This window comes from Aphelocoma coerulescens, chromosome 3 (assembly GCF_041296385.1).
Source record: "Aphelocoma coerulescens isolate FSJ_1873_10779 chromosome 3, UR_Acoe_1.0, whole genome shotgun sequence".
Classification (NCBI taxonomy): domain Eukaryota; kingdom Metazoa; phylum Chordata; class Aves; order Passeriformes; family Corvidae; genus Aphelocoma; species Aphelocoma coerulescens.
The window spans coordinates 85,113,911-85,127,100 of NC_091016.1; the positions used below are offsets into that span (position 1 = coordinate 85,113,911).

The 13,190-nt window shown below is 41.0% G+C and overlaps 1 protein-coding gene across 12 annotated transcripts in view; it reads right to left on the bottom strand.

Moving 5' to 3' along the window:
• KLHL32 (kelch like family member 32) overlaps nt 1–12,535 on the bottom strand; it is a 127,136-nt gene extending 114,601 nt beyond the window's left edge. For 9 of the 12 annotated variants that reach the window (XR_011149962.1, XR_011149960.1, XR_011149961.1 and 6 more), the window contains exons 1-2: nt 12,171–12,535; nt 3,638–3,731 (exon numbers count right to left, since the gene is read on the bottom strand). The gene's annotated coding sequence lies outside the window, so the exon portion shown is untranslated. Of the gene's footprint in view, nt 1–3,613; nt 3,732–3,814; nt 3,902–12,170 lie in introns of those variants that run through there. The other 3 variants (XM_069011107.1, XM_069011108.1, XM_069011109.1) reach the window with 2 other exon arrangements.
• Nucleotides 12,536–13,190: the final 655 nt, after the last annotated feature.

Here is a 13,190-nt window from a genome sequence, read left to right on the forward strand (position 1 = left end):
TTCCTATTCCAGAAAGTAAGTTGAGCCCTGAGTGACTCCTGAAGAAGAGCAAAAGAATTTATTTTCTTTAACTAAGTTTCAATGAGGGTATTTTCAAAATTTTCCAGCAGATGATCATCAACCAAAAGAAATCCAAGCAATTAAAAGCACCTGGAACAAATTTCCAACAATCACTAAAATTTTTGCTTTTAAATGTAATGCTTCTGAGAGTCAAAAGTTAAGGCAAAAAATTAGTGTATATCAAAATTGAGTCAAACTAAGAAGCCTTCTTGAAAGATAATTCTGCTAACTATGTCTGGGAAAGCCACAGCTCCTAGAGGCTACAGTGAATATCTCTATCTAAACTACACTGCCAGGTAGAGAAGAAAATCAAAACAAAAGGAAACCATGTCCAAAGGGACAATAGTGGCCTATTACTGTTACTACCATATCCCAGAAAACAATTAAGATTTTCCTGGATATGGTAACAACAAAACTCTACAAGACAGCCCTGAAGAAGATTTTTCCTCCAAATCTCTTCTTCATGGACATGTGTAAGGCCAAAATAGTTCCTTCATTCCTAAAAATGTTATTGAAGTACTTGAAGAAGTCAAATCTCTAACTAAAATTGAAAGATCCACAATCTTTTTAGCAGAGCACAGAGTTATCGAGCTTGTATTACACACATTTGATTTGTGGTTTTTTTTTTTTTCACTTCAGTGTTGGCTGGTTTGGGATTTTTTTGGTAGTGGAAAAGAACTTACATCAAAAATTCATTTGACTAGATCTTATGCTGTTAATTGCTTTAACTGTGCACTTTATCTACAAGATCTCACATTAGCATTTTTAATTATTTAAAAGACATTAAATATTGCTGGTACCAGCATGATCAGAGACTAACTTCTTAATAATCACTCTTGTTTGAGAGTAAAGCATTTGATTCCAGCTGCTATGAACGTTTAAACAAGCAAAAGCAACATTTGCTGACATAAAAGGGACAATCCACTCTGTAAAGGAATTGTGATGAAATTAAACTGCCTATGTCCAACAAAACAATACTATTTTATATTAGACACTTCGCAAAATTTTTTAAAAAGTTTACTTGCTCAGAAGAAATCTGAATTACTGTATTTTACTGTATTATTCTGACTTGTATGCTGTATCACAACACTTCCACATTACTTTTACTCTAGCTACTTTTTCATTAGTTTAGATTCCCAGCCTCTAACCCACATGGAAGCTACCTAGGTTGCTTTTACATTTGGACCATAGCAAATAATAAAATTTTAAATATACCACTGTTACTACACCTCTAGAAGAATCAGGGGGACAGTGTGATCCCTAAAATCAACTGAATTTCTAAATCAAAATTTGACACAGACTGACTTAGGAAGGAAAATGGCAACTCAGGCTCTAACTCTAGAGAATAGTTTTGTTGCAATCACAGGTAAGCCATGATCAGAAAATAAACACATTTTAATGTGCAAAATAGCCAAAATAAACCAGTCATGATGGTTTCCTTCCCTGCCACCAAATGTACCTCCTGGAACAAAACTGTGCCTGAAGCTCTCACCTCACAAAAAAGAATAAAGTTTATAGGGCTGAAGATTACTGAGAAAAGCTTGAAAACATAATCTAACACCAGGCTTATGACTTCTACTGAGGAGTGTCTGAATTGATGTGATTATTGATGTCTGGGAACTGACTTTTAGACTTTGAATGCTTGAGAATGATAATGCTAAGATTTAAAGCCATTCAATGATAGAACAAGTAGAAGCTATTCATCAATGTCTTGAGCTGGGAACAGAGACACACTGGCCCAAAAACTGCTGACTGACAAAGATGGCCTGAAGCATCCACTCATCCCCTCCAGTGGCCAAGCCCAAGGATACTGCAGATACATCCAAGGACTAAGAGGATAATTAAACTGTGTTTGATTTCTCTTTACCAAATGGCACACAAAAGAAGCTGGATTTGAATCAGAGAATTTGCAGGGGACAGACTGCTCCCCACCTTGCCAAGGAGCTGAGCCATTGGATTGTACATGATCCAGCACTCTAAGCACACACTCACTCCTTCTTTTCCGTCTTTGGACAGTAAGATGCCTAATGCAGCCAAGGAGTGCAGGACTACTTTGGCCAGGTTTATTAATTCACCTGGCAACACTATAGTCACCCCCATTTAATCAGGGGACAACTAGTCTCCAATAAACAAATAAATAGATAAATAAATAAATTCTGAAAAATCTCTCCCCACCTTGCAAGCACTTTAACTTGTAGATCTGACAGTGTTGCCAGTCACTGAGCATATAGAAGCTCTTGCATCACCACTAGGACTGGCATCACCACTAGCTTGCTCTCAGGCTAATTCTCAGTTATATTTGAAAAACAAATGCAAGTTTTTACCTCTGTATTTATACCAATTTCAAGATAATCAAATAAAGGCTCCATTTTCAGGAGAAAAAGAGCACAATCTGCACATTAACTACAAGTAAAAGCTATTTATGAAATTCCCTCAGTAAGTGCTACTGGCAATACAAAACCTTCTCAAAGATGAATCAAAATCCAATGCAGCAATACCATTAGAACTCAATAGTTTCCCCAATTTATTACCATCTAAGTTTGATCTTTGCAGTCTTTTTCTCACAGAGAAGGAGAATAAAATTTCTAAATCTGGACTGGAATTTACTGACCTGCATTCAACATAGCCCAATGCAGAGACCTGCAGACATACAAGTAATTTCTCAACACGTTACTCACATAAAACTCTACACCACAAATAGTGCTCCTACATGTTTTTCTACTTTGTTCAGAGCTAAGCGCGTATCTCTACACTGCACAGTCAACTTGTATGCCCTAATGACAGTTTATATGGAAGGTTTTGTCTCTTCTGTAAAACATACTTCTTTTCACTACCACCACAGTCACAAACACATTTGAGCTATTAATACCATTTCCCTGCCTGCTTGGTTCCAGTGGAACGCTACAACCAAGAGATTCTCTGTGAAGACCATAAGATTGCTGAAGACACGTTTCCACTCCACACAGGGAATAACTAAGAAAAAGGTTCAGCCTTAGCCATGATTTTTATTACCATTTCATCAGCTCCATTTCTAGTCTGAGTCTAGTCTATCTTTTAAGGCTAGAGATTCTTTGGTACATTGCTGTGGTTGTGTGAAAACCACTAAAAAAGTTGCAAAAAAGTCAGTATGAGTTATCAGGTACTAAGATACTTGGACATTACTCAATCACAAAAACTATGTGTCAGTATAAAATAAAAATGGAATATTGATTTTGGGGTTTGGTACCATTTAACAACTACTTAAAAAAAACCCATAAATCCATCCTTCAACTACGTAACTGGAAATGCTCTACTTATCTGATTATTGCTTACCTATCCCTTTATACAGTAATGTTAGACTGAAAAAATCCCAAGAACACAAAACAATAAGGAAAATAACTTCCTTGTAGTAGGTAATAATCTCATTAAGTACCAAAAAGAAGAGCTTTCCTTGTAGGAAAAGGTTTGTTAGGGGATTTTTGAAAGAATTCTTTGCTTTAGTTAACTACAACATTTTAAGTGACTGCAAGATTTCTAACACTCAGAAACAGGTAGGAAATGTTCTTGGAAATACCTTGGGGAGATATAAAAGACTCACAGCAGTATTGAATGGAGCTGAAGATTTTCACCCTTCTCTGTGGCTGGAGTTGGTTAAAATCATTTGCCCTTCTCTTCTTGATGTGTTCTAAAGACTGAAAACAGAAGAACATGAAATGTTACTGAAATTTATTCCAGTTTCACAAACAATGTTTTTCAGTATTTGAAAATTACTTACTTCTTTTGTTCACAGTCTCTTCTCCCTTTGCAAACCATGAATAACAGCCCATCTTTTATTTGTTTTCAGTTTCTCACAGAACCAGTTTGTTATGACTGCTCTCTCCTACACAAAAGCTGGTCAGGGTTTCCAAACACCCTTCTGTTTATTTATGGCAAGCTGCAGTGTAAACATTTGCTTACTACCAATCAGTGCCAGAAATTGCTAAATAAACCCACTGTTTTAACACCTTTTACCCCTGACTATATGAAAGAAAACTAAGCACTTACAGTCCACATGCTTTTCTCTAGTCTGCATATATTCATTACAGGTCAAAGCAACTTTCTCTTAAGATAGAATGGGTACAAGTTCAGCAGCAGTGCTGGCTTCTACACTTCCTTCTTTTGCCTGACTTAGTTTAAGAGTGTACGAGAGACTTCTGTGGGGTTGCCTTTAATTTTCTGGGGGGGAGGCTGGGGTTTTTTTTCACTTTTTATCCCCAATACCCTTCCACAAACATTGATGCCAGCAAAACACATGAGCAATAAGCTGCAGCAGGAGGACAGAGATCAGGACTACCTCAAGCCAGTACTGCTGCGGAACACCTTGTGTCAAAACAAGATGCATAAGATGTCATAAACTCATTAGATGGAATTTTCTGATAAAGTCTGGTTCTTCTAACAGTTTTCAAATGTGTGTAACAGGGATAAACAGATGGGAAATAATCTTAGTTGACAACAGATAGAGGGGCTTTTTTTCCCCTTCATATAGAAGGTTCTGAATTTACAGTTCAAGATTTTCTTCAACCATTCCTTAGCACTCCTTAGCCTGAAAAACGACTTTTTCTTTACTTGGAGAAAAACTGCTGTTTCAAGGAAAAATTCCTAAAATTAAGATGTTAAATAATTTTTAATCTGACTTTAATTAGGAGCAGATGTTGAATTAGAAAAAGAACAGGCAAATGTTTAGACTTCTGTGCCTTCTTCAGGTCTAAGCAAAAGAAACACTTCTGTTCACGCTTCCCCCCCCCGCCCCAGACTATACCAACTAGCCCAGAGGGGAAAAAAAAAAAAAACCAACAGCAACAATAAAACTAAAAAAACACTCAGACAAACAAAACTCCACCATTCTCTCATATATCTTTACACTTTTTTCTTTCCCTTCTCTTTTTAGGTGTTCAGGGCTTGATCTGGTTTGTTTAAGGCTCTTTGGTGATCACACAGTAATCCCCCTCACTACCTGGGCCAAAGGATAAATACATTAGGAACTAAAGACACAGCCTATGAAAATTCACTCCTTGGGTTTCCAACAACAATTTTCATCATTCACAGTACACAGACCAGTGACAAGAAAAAATGTAGAAACATAATGTGGAACTCACAGAATCAATCCATGCCACTGAAGATGCCTCAGCTCCCCTGACCCTGTATGCCCCATGCTCTGCCACATACTATTGCCTCAGAGTACAGGTGACACTTGTGTTGCCACTGGTGTCATGGTGTAAACCCATACTGACATCCCACAGTAGTGCCTTCAACCAGACAAAATGCAGGCACTTGTTCCACTCCTCCAGCTCTGCAATATGTGCAGAGGGAGGTGGAAAGCTGGAGGTATTTATGTCTTAAACTGCCACAAATTACAACTGACAAGGTTCTGTTACTAGAGCCTTAATTCTCTTCACCTACCCAGCAACACCACTAAAAATCAATGCAAGTCCATAGTGCAAGAGTTAGTTCTAATTAGCAAAGAAAGTAAACTCAAACAGCCTTTCTAGCAGCTTTCCAGCCTTTAAGGTAGAGTTGCACTCCAGTGGATTTGGAATCCTAGGGAAATGTGAACAGCTGCAAGAAATATAAACTGCACTAATTTTGTGTATGACTTGTTCTCATCTGCTACCATTTGCATCCAAAGATGTGAAGCATGGAATCTGATGACATTGTGAATGATGGACCTGATCAAAAGGTCTTAAAGAAATTGAACAAATCTAATAAAAGGAAAAAAAAAAAGAAAAATAAAAAAATTGAAATGGCATGATTCAAACTGAATATATAATTGAGGATCCAGTCACACTGGTCCAGGAGCGCTTCCTCCTGTATTAGGTAGCCAGCCCTGGCTATGGGAACATTTTGGAGTTTGACTTGCACTCTAATGCTGAATTCCTCTTTCTGTTTCAGTTCCATTCATAGTTATCCTCCCTAAGCAAGCAAAGCACATCTAGTTCTTCTATTTACATTTCAACAACACCTACGTTTTTGCAATTCTGTGAGTGTGTTTGGAGGATGGAGCCACATACATGAAATGTAAATGGACAAGACTTCAGTTGAATTGTCATCATTCAATTTCCTACACACTTCCCCTACACGCAAATACAGCAGCTACATTTGTATGCAAAAGTCACCACAGACCACAAGAAACCCCCAGTGTACTTTAATGTAACCTCACCAAGGATAGGAAGCTCAGCACAGCAGGGGGATGGCACATTCTCCAGTGCACTCTGCAGTGCTGATGCACTAAGGCCCTGCCAGAAAGGAATTCTGCTCCCTTCCTGTTTGTTTGCGTGAGTTTTCTATGGAAAAGGAAAAAGTGAAAAAAAGGAAGTTCAGCTAAGGAATATACCAAACCCACACAACAGGTACTGTTATCCCCTCAAGAAGACAGCACTTCAGTTCAGCCTTGCTCTTTGAGACCTCTGTTTTGATCTTCACAGTTCACTAAAGTCAAAGTCCCAGTTCTGTTCTGAAAACATCACCTCAGTTCTTTCTTTTTTTTTTTTGTTTTATGCGACTAAAAGATAGGTCACTGACTGAAAGGGGGCTTTCAAAACTAACAGAGAAAAGGCAAAAACCACAGAAGATGTATACCCTCAAAGGGAGAACCTTCTTCTTATCGCTTTAAAGACATAATTTTAAAATCTGTATTAGATCAGGAAAAAAATACTACTCAAGAGACTCTCTTATAAATGTAGATATTAGGAAAAAAAACTTTAATACCAATTTTAGAAAATTTCAAAAATAAACCTGAAAAAATACATTCCACATGTCCTGATGACATTTCTTCAACCACAGGTTTTTATCTATTTTGTCTTGATAAGCCAGGTAGAGGCACAGTTTAGCTTACAAAGGGCAGTGGCCCTTTTATTTTATTTAATCTGAAGTGAAACATGATGGAAAATGTTTCAGACATAATAAGGCCATAAGCTTGCTCACATCTTCTTCAAAATTTGTTATTAACCTAAGAAATGCTTTTCACTTAAGCAATTACTTAAAAAAACAAACAAAACATACAGGACAGAAATTGAGCCTTATCACCACTGCAGAAATGGACCTCAATCAATCTGAGTTATGATACCTTCAAAACAAAACCCCCCTGTAGTCCAAACTAGTGATGCTGAGAATTTTTTTCAAGTGGTTTCTTACTGAAGACTAGAATGAAAGGCTATTCTGGAGGCACAAAGGGTTAAAAAAATTGAAAGCATTTCGATCACTGATGGGAAAAAAACCACAATCTTAAGATCCATCCTAAACAACCACAGCATTCAGGAAAAACACAACAGTAAATTAGGCTCCAACATTACGGCATCTATACTGTCAAACACCATCACTATATGTATCATTCCTGCCAGGAAAAACAAAGACAGATGGTAGTAGAAAAAGACACTCCAGAACAACCTTAACCTTCATGTACTGATGAATCAAAATATTTACAATATTTATCCCCCTACAGAGCTCATTCCCAACAATTAAAGCTCTTCTAAACTGCTGCAGCATATTGCTACAGAAATTTTGGCAGAACAAATTCTTAATTTACATAACTGTTCAGAGTAGTCACCTAACTTAGAGGAAGAAAAATCATGCATTCTCAAGTATTATGGACGTTCTGAAGCCTCTCATTTATTTTACTCGTAACTGTTTACATCTTTCATTGCTTTCTCATCACAGGGCAATATCCATCCAGTGATATCAAGGTCGATAGCTTCCAACTGGCATGAGTGTGACTGGAATTTGCATGCCATTCACTACTGGAATGTCACTTTTTGAAACAGCATCTTTCTTGTCTCGAGCCAAAGGAGAGATGTATTTAGAAGATCTAGCAACATATGCAGGTGCATAAAGACCCCTTGGTACTGCCCCAGCTCCCACAAACTATCTGCCCTGAGTGACTTCACTGTCACTGACAGCATTGGAGACAAAGGTTTCCTAATTCAGGTACCTTGTCTGTGCAAAACTCCTGCCCCAGAAAGGAAGACAAACTCTGCAGGTCCACAGCAAGCCCAGTAACAGACTTCAGTGTTTAATCTTAGCTATGTCCAAATGTTTCCATAGTTAAAAGTGCAATTAAAACACATGTCTGATAAAATCTTGACAAAACGTTTTTGTGGAATCTAGAACACAAACTAACACCTGCCCAGAAGCTGCTGCAGCTCATTTCTGGCCTACATTAGACATTTGCCTTTCTATAAAAGTCAGGCAGATTCAGGGTGGCTGGCCCACATGGGGAACATCCAGAACCAGGAGTTTCAAAGCTCTCCTGGTTTCCCAGTTTAAACTGTCAAACTCTAACATAATTGCTTCTTTTTCTTCTCTTGCAATTACCTCCCAGAGTTGCCTCTAGTCCCTGAAATTTCTTCAGGCTTAGCAGGAATTCTCCCAGAAAAATAGTCTCCTAAGTATGTTTCTTCTCAATTTGAAGGTTCTAACTGTTCAAAGCCCAAAATTCAGTCAGGGGTAAAACCCGCACACAAGATAAAATTTTAAAAAAATGCATTAATTAAACAATTCCTTAAAAGACCCTGTGAAAGGTTTCTACTCTTTACTTATTTTCACTAATCAGAATTTGATAGTAAAATCTCAAAAATCTCTCGGAAACGAAAGCATCCCATCTAGAAGCACACAGTTGTGCAATATAGTATGCACACAGAATGCCAGAGCAGCAGACCTCATTTTATCTCCTAAGTGGTCAAAAGGCCAGAACACAAAGAATTGAGGGTTTAGAAATCACTGTCAAGGATCCTATGTCTTTCACTACTAAGTATAAGCATCAGATAAGTCAAGAAATGCGAGGGGATATACTACTACTACCAGTTAGTAGTACCAAGGTGGTTTGGCAGTTTTTTGTGTGAGGAATAAACTGTTAAAAAAATTAGAAACCAGGTTTATAAAAATTTAATAATTTCTTAGGAAAATCTTGTAATTTTTAGCCTTTTGGCACTGTTCCTCTATCTCCAAAGTAGAGAGATAGAAAAATACAAACACAAGATTTCCCTCCACTCCCTGCAATCAGGGTAATCAGGGTAATTGAAGTCCTCAGACCAGAGAACACACTGGCAAGTATCAAATGAAAGTCTTAGATGGATGAGAAATATGAAGGATAACTTTTCTTTTTCAATAAAAGAATTAAAATGAGACAAATATGTGGTTGCTGTAGGTAAGTGTAATTACACTGCATGATATTTTTGTTTGGCTAGTTTTTCCCAATAACTCTGTCATCTGTTCTCACCCAAGTGATTAAATTATTTCACTTTTCACTTAATCTAATTCCCATTTCTAGTTCAATTTATAACTATCACTTCCCCATGCTAGTGTGGCATTAAATTACTGTCATTTTTGGCCATTAAGTTCATCATAATCCAGTCAGCAGAATCGATCAAAAACACCACAGCAGTGCCATGAATTTCTTATTAAATACATTCCTTTTTTGCTGCTTTGTAGAAGCTGATCATCAGTGTCAGAAGCTACATTACATCTATTTCTGATTTTTCAGGCAAAAGAAACACATTCTGAATTAAAAACAGACAACAAAAAATTCATTATTTTAAATGAACGTAGCATTTTCTCTGTTCAAATCATACTCACTTTACTTTGTAAGTGCCCACTGAAGAAATGACCCATGCAAGCATAAATTTCCATCTGCTACTGATCTTCTAACCATACTTCTTAGCATAAACTCAAAATTTATTGCTCCCCTTAATAAAAAGGGAGGAAAAAACCGAAACAAAACCACCTCCTGTGATGCTACTCAAATCTCTTTGTATGTTCAAATTCAGCTCCTGGGTCAAATTCACTTACACGATTAGCAATACACAGACTTTTTAACAGGAGTTGCCATCTTAAACACAGTTGTTCATGTCCTGTGTTACAGAGAAGACAGACAGAAGAAAAATTACAATTCCACTAGAAGAGCCCTGGCAATCTTATATTTCTTGTCCAAGGCAAGATTCTACACTGTTTGTTCAGGGCCAATTTGAAGCTCAGTCACTTCCAAGCTCGCTTTCACAAAATGGTATCCATAAATTAAATTTCTGCATAGTCATCTCTACTTTTAAAATATCCCATTGTTTTTTGACAGTAAAGACAGTGCTCAGTCTCATCTTCTGTGTGGTTCATGCAGAGCCACAGTATTAAATAAACAACACTTCAATTTCCATATTAAAATCCCATTCCCTAAGAGCACTTTTGCTTGGAATTGAATGGGAGGTATACCTGCCAATCTAACTGGACCATTTTCAAAGAAATCCTGAGGCAACTTCTTCCTCTCTTGAAATATTAGGAGTACAATCTTCCTCCCATCTGCCAATTCAATAGCTGCCCAGATGTACATTTCCTCCACGCAAGCATATACAGGAATTAACAGGGCCTTTTGCTGCTTGTATGTACAATAAAACACAGTATTTTTATAAACACCGTAGGCACCTAAAAAATAACAAAAAATTGTGCTTAAGAGATATTAATTGGTACAACTCCATTATTTTTAGTGTCCTACTAAGTCAAGAGCTTATTATTCTCTAAGAGTTTCTCAGAATACCCATACCTAGTGTAGTACTTTGTACATAATAACTGTAAAGTACTTTACAGATGCTGTCAAATTACTCACAGTCTGAAAAGCAGACAAAAGATTAGAGGAGTTTTTCTGGAATAGTTTCAAAGTAAAGAAAAAAATTCTTTGTAATCATCTGTAAACTTGAACAACACAAAGAGATGTGACTGAGTAGCTATATATAGGTGGCTTTTTAAGCATCTGTGGTAACTGTATTACTTATTCAGAACATCGCTGGATTTCTGTAGGATGTACTTAAACAGCAAACACGGTTTTTAGATAAAAACTCTAAAAAATTGAACACGCCTCAGCGGTCTTGCCCCTGCCAACTGCTTCATGCAGGCAGATCCCAGAATCAACAGGAATTGGCAAGGCTACAGCACTCCTTTACCCTATGAGCTTCAGTTAACAGGATTGTGGCCTCTGGGTCTACTCCTGATCTTTTCATGACTGAACAAACGCTGCCATGAACATTTACACAAATAAGACTAACCCCAACTTGCTTTTGAAACGTTTGTAAGATTTCTCCTAGCCCTATAAAATTAGAAAAATTCATGACAAGCTTTAAAAACTGTAGTCACACTATTTGCTGCGATCAACATCTGCAGTTTATTTCCCCGTGGTAAGATTTAAGCCATAATCCCATTTCTTTCACATTTTACTGTGGTGTCTGGTGCCAAGCCCGCTGCTTCCCAGTGTTTGGTGTGACAGCTATGGATCAGCTGTCACTCCGACTCCGCCAGAGCCCGCTCAGACAAGCCGGGCTCGCTCCATGGGGGGAATCCACCCTCCACCGATGGCCTGGGAGAGCGGCAGCAACGAGCCATCTGCAACCTGCGGCATCGCAGCGACCCGCGCTCCCTTGGGAGAATTGCTCCAGATCGACCAAACGGGAAATTTCCTGCCGGGAACCAAATCCTTCCCCACCGTCAGCTACAACCACCTGAGCAGCACCTTTTCAACTGCGAGGGCTGCAGATACAATGTTCCAGCAATCACGGTGCCTAGATCATTTGCAGTTGTGAGCCCTCGCATATTTAAACGCCGGAGAGGAGCAAAAGCTTGTTTTTGTCACTCAAACGAGTAGCTTCAAGTCCAGGTTCACAAGAGCGCAGCTCGCGCCAAGTAACGAGACCCTTCCAGCGCCCGTGTCGCGGCGGCAGAGCCATGTTTCGCGGAGCCGCCGCCAGCCGAGCACCTGGAGCACGTCCCTGCTTAACCCCGCGGGGAGCGGGACTCACGGCGCCCCGGAGCCACCCCGGGCTCCGGCTCATCCTACCCCCACCGCCGCTCCCCGTCGCCTCCTACGCGGAGCCGAGGGCCGGCGGGAGCGCTGCCCGGTGCCCGGGGACGCCCCGGCGGCCGGAGCTGCCGCTTGACCCGTCTCCCTGGCAACGGGGACACTGGCCCCCGGCCCCCCCTTCCCCGTCAGAGTCCCCCTTCCCCACTGCAGCGGTGCTGAGCGGCCGGGGCGGTGGGGCACGACCGGCGGCCGCCCCCCGCCCCGGTCCCGGTTAGGTAACAGGGGCGGCGAGGCGCCGCCTCGGGCCCGGCCGCTCGCTCACCTCGGGCAGGTGCCGGGGCCGCGCACGGCGGCGGTGGCGGCGCCGCCTCTCCGCCCCGCTCCGCTCCGCTCCGCTCCGACGGCAGCGGGCGGACGAGCCGCGGGCAAGCAACTCCCGCGCCGCAGAGCCGCCGTCCCGGCTGTGCCGCTCCGGTGCCCGAGCGGGAGGAGCTTCCCCGCCCCGCCCAGTGCGCAGCGGCGGCCCGGCAGGGCCGCACCTGCCGGAGGAGGAGGCGGGTCGGGCCGCGGGATCCCGGCGCCGGGTGTCGGCCGCTCCCGTGGCGCTGGAGGGCCGCTACTGCAGCCCGCGGTGCCCCCGGGAGGCGAGGGCGGCCGCGCTGCCCACCCGCCGGGACCACGGCCCTGCGGGAGGGCTGGAGGGAGAAGGCCTGGTTGAGTGAGCCCTTTAAGTAGCGCTAAGTTTGTAGGCAGAGCACCTGCGAGGCGGGGTCAGGAGGGCTGTCAGGGGAGCATTGGGAAAGAGGATTTTTAGGGCAAGAGATACGGCTGGAAAGGATGAGGTCTCTGCAGGATAAGGACCAGAGCGCTACATCCTAGGATATTAAGGCATCAGTGCTTTATCATCCTGTTATGGGGTTTAATGTAACTTTTTAGAAAACTTATTTGCAAAAGTGATGAGTAGCATCCATCTGAGATACAAGTGTTGCACCATCGTATATTTTTCCAAATGCCGTCTTTGCAGGGACGCAGGACCCAGCTCTGCAGAGAGGCTCAGTAACAGTGCTTTTCTCTCAGCTTCACCTCATGAAGCTGAGAGGTGGTGGGAACTTTTCTTCCTGCACGCTCTACCCAATCCCATAATTGTGAAGAACATTCAGGAGAATTAAAAAAACAAATCTAATGATTAGTGATCCAGTCATAATCAGCACGACTGCAACATGCTTTAATATGTAGGAGAAAATACTATTTTGAGAATTGCACAGAGCAGCTCTACTTTAGAGCATCTTGCGACTGGATTTTCTTAGTTTAGTTCCGGTTTTCTGATCTGTGAAGTTAATAT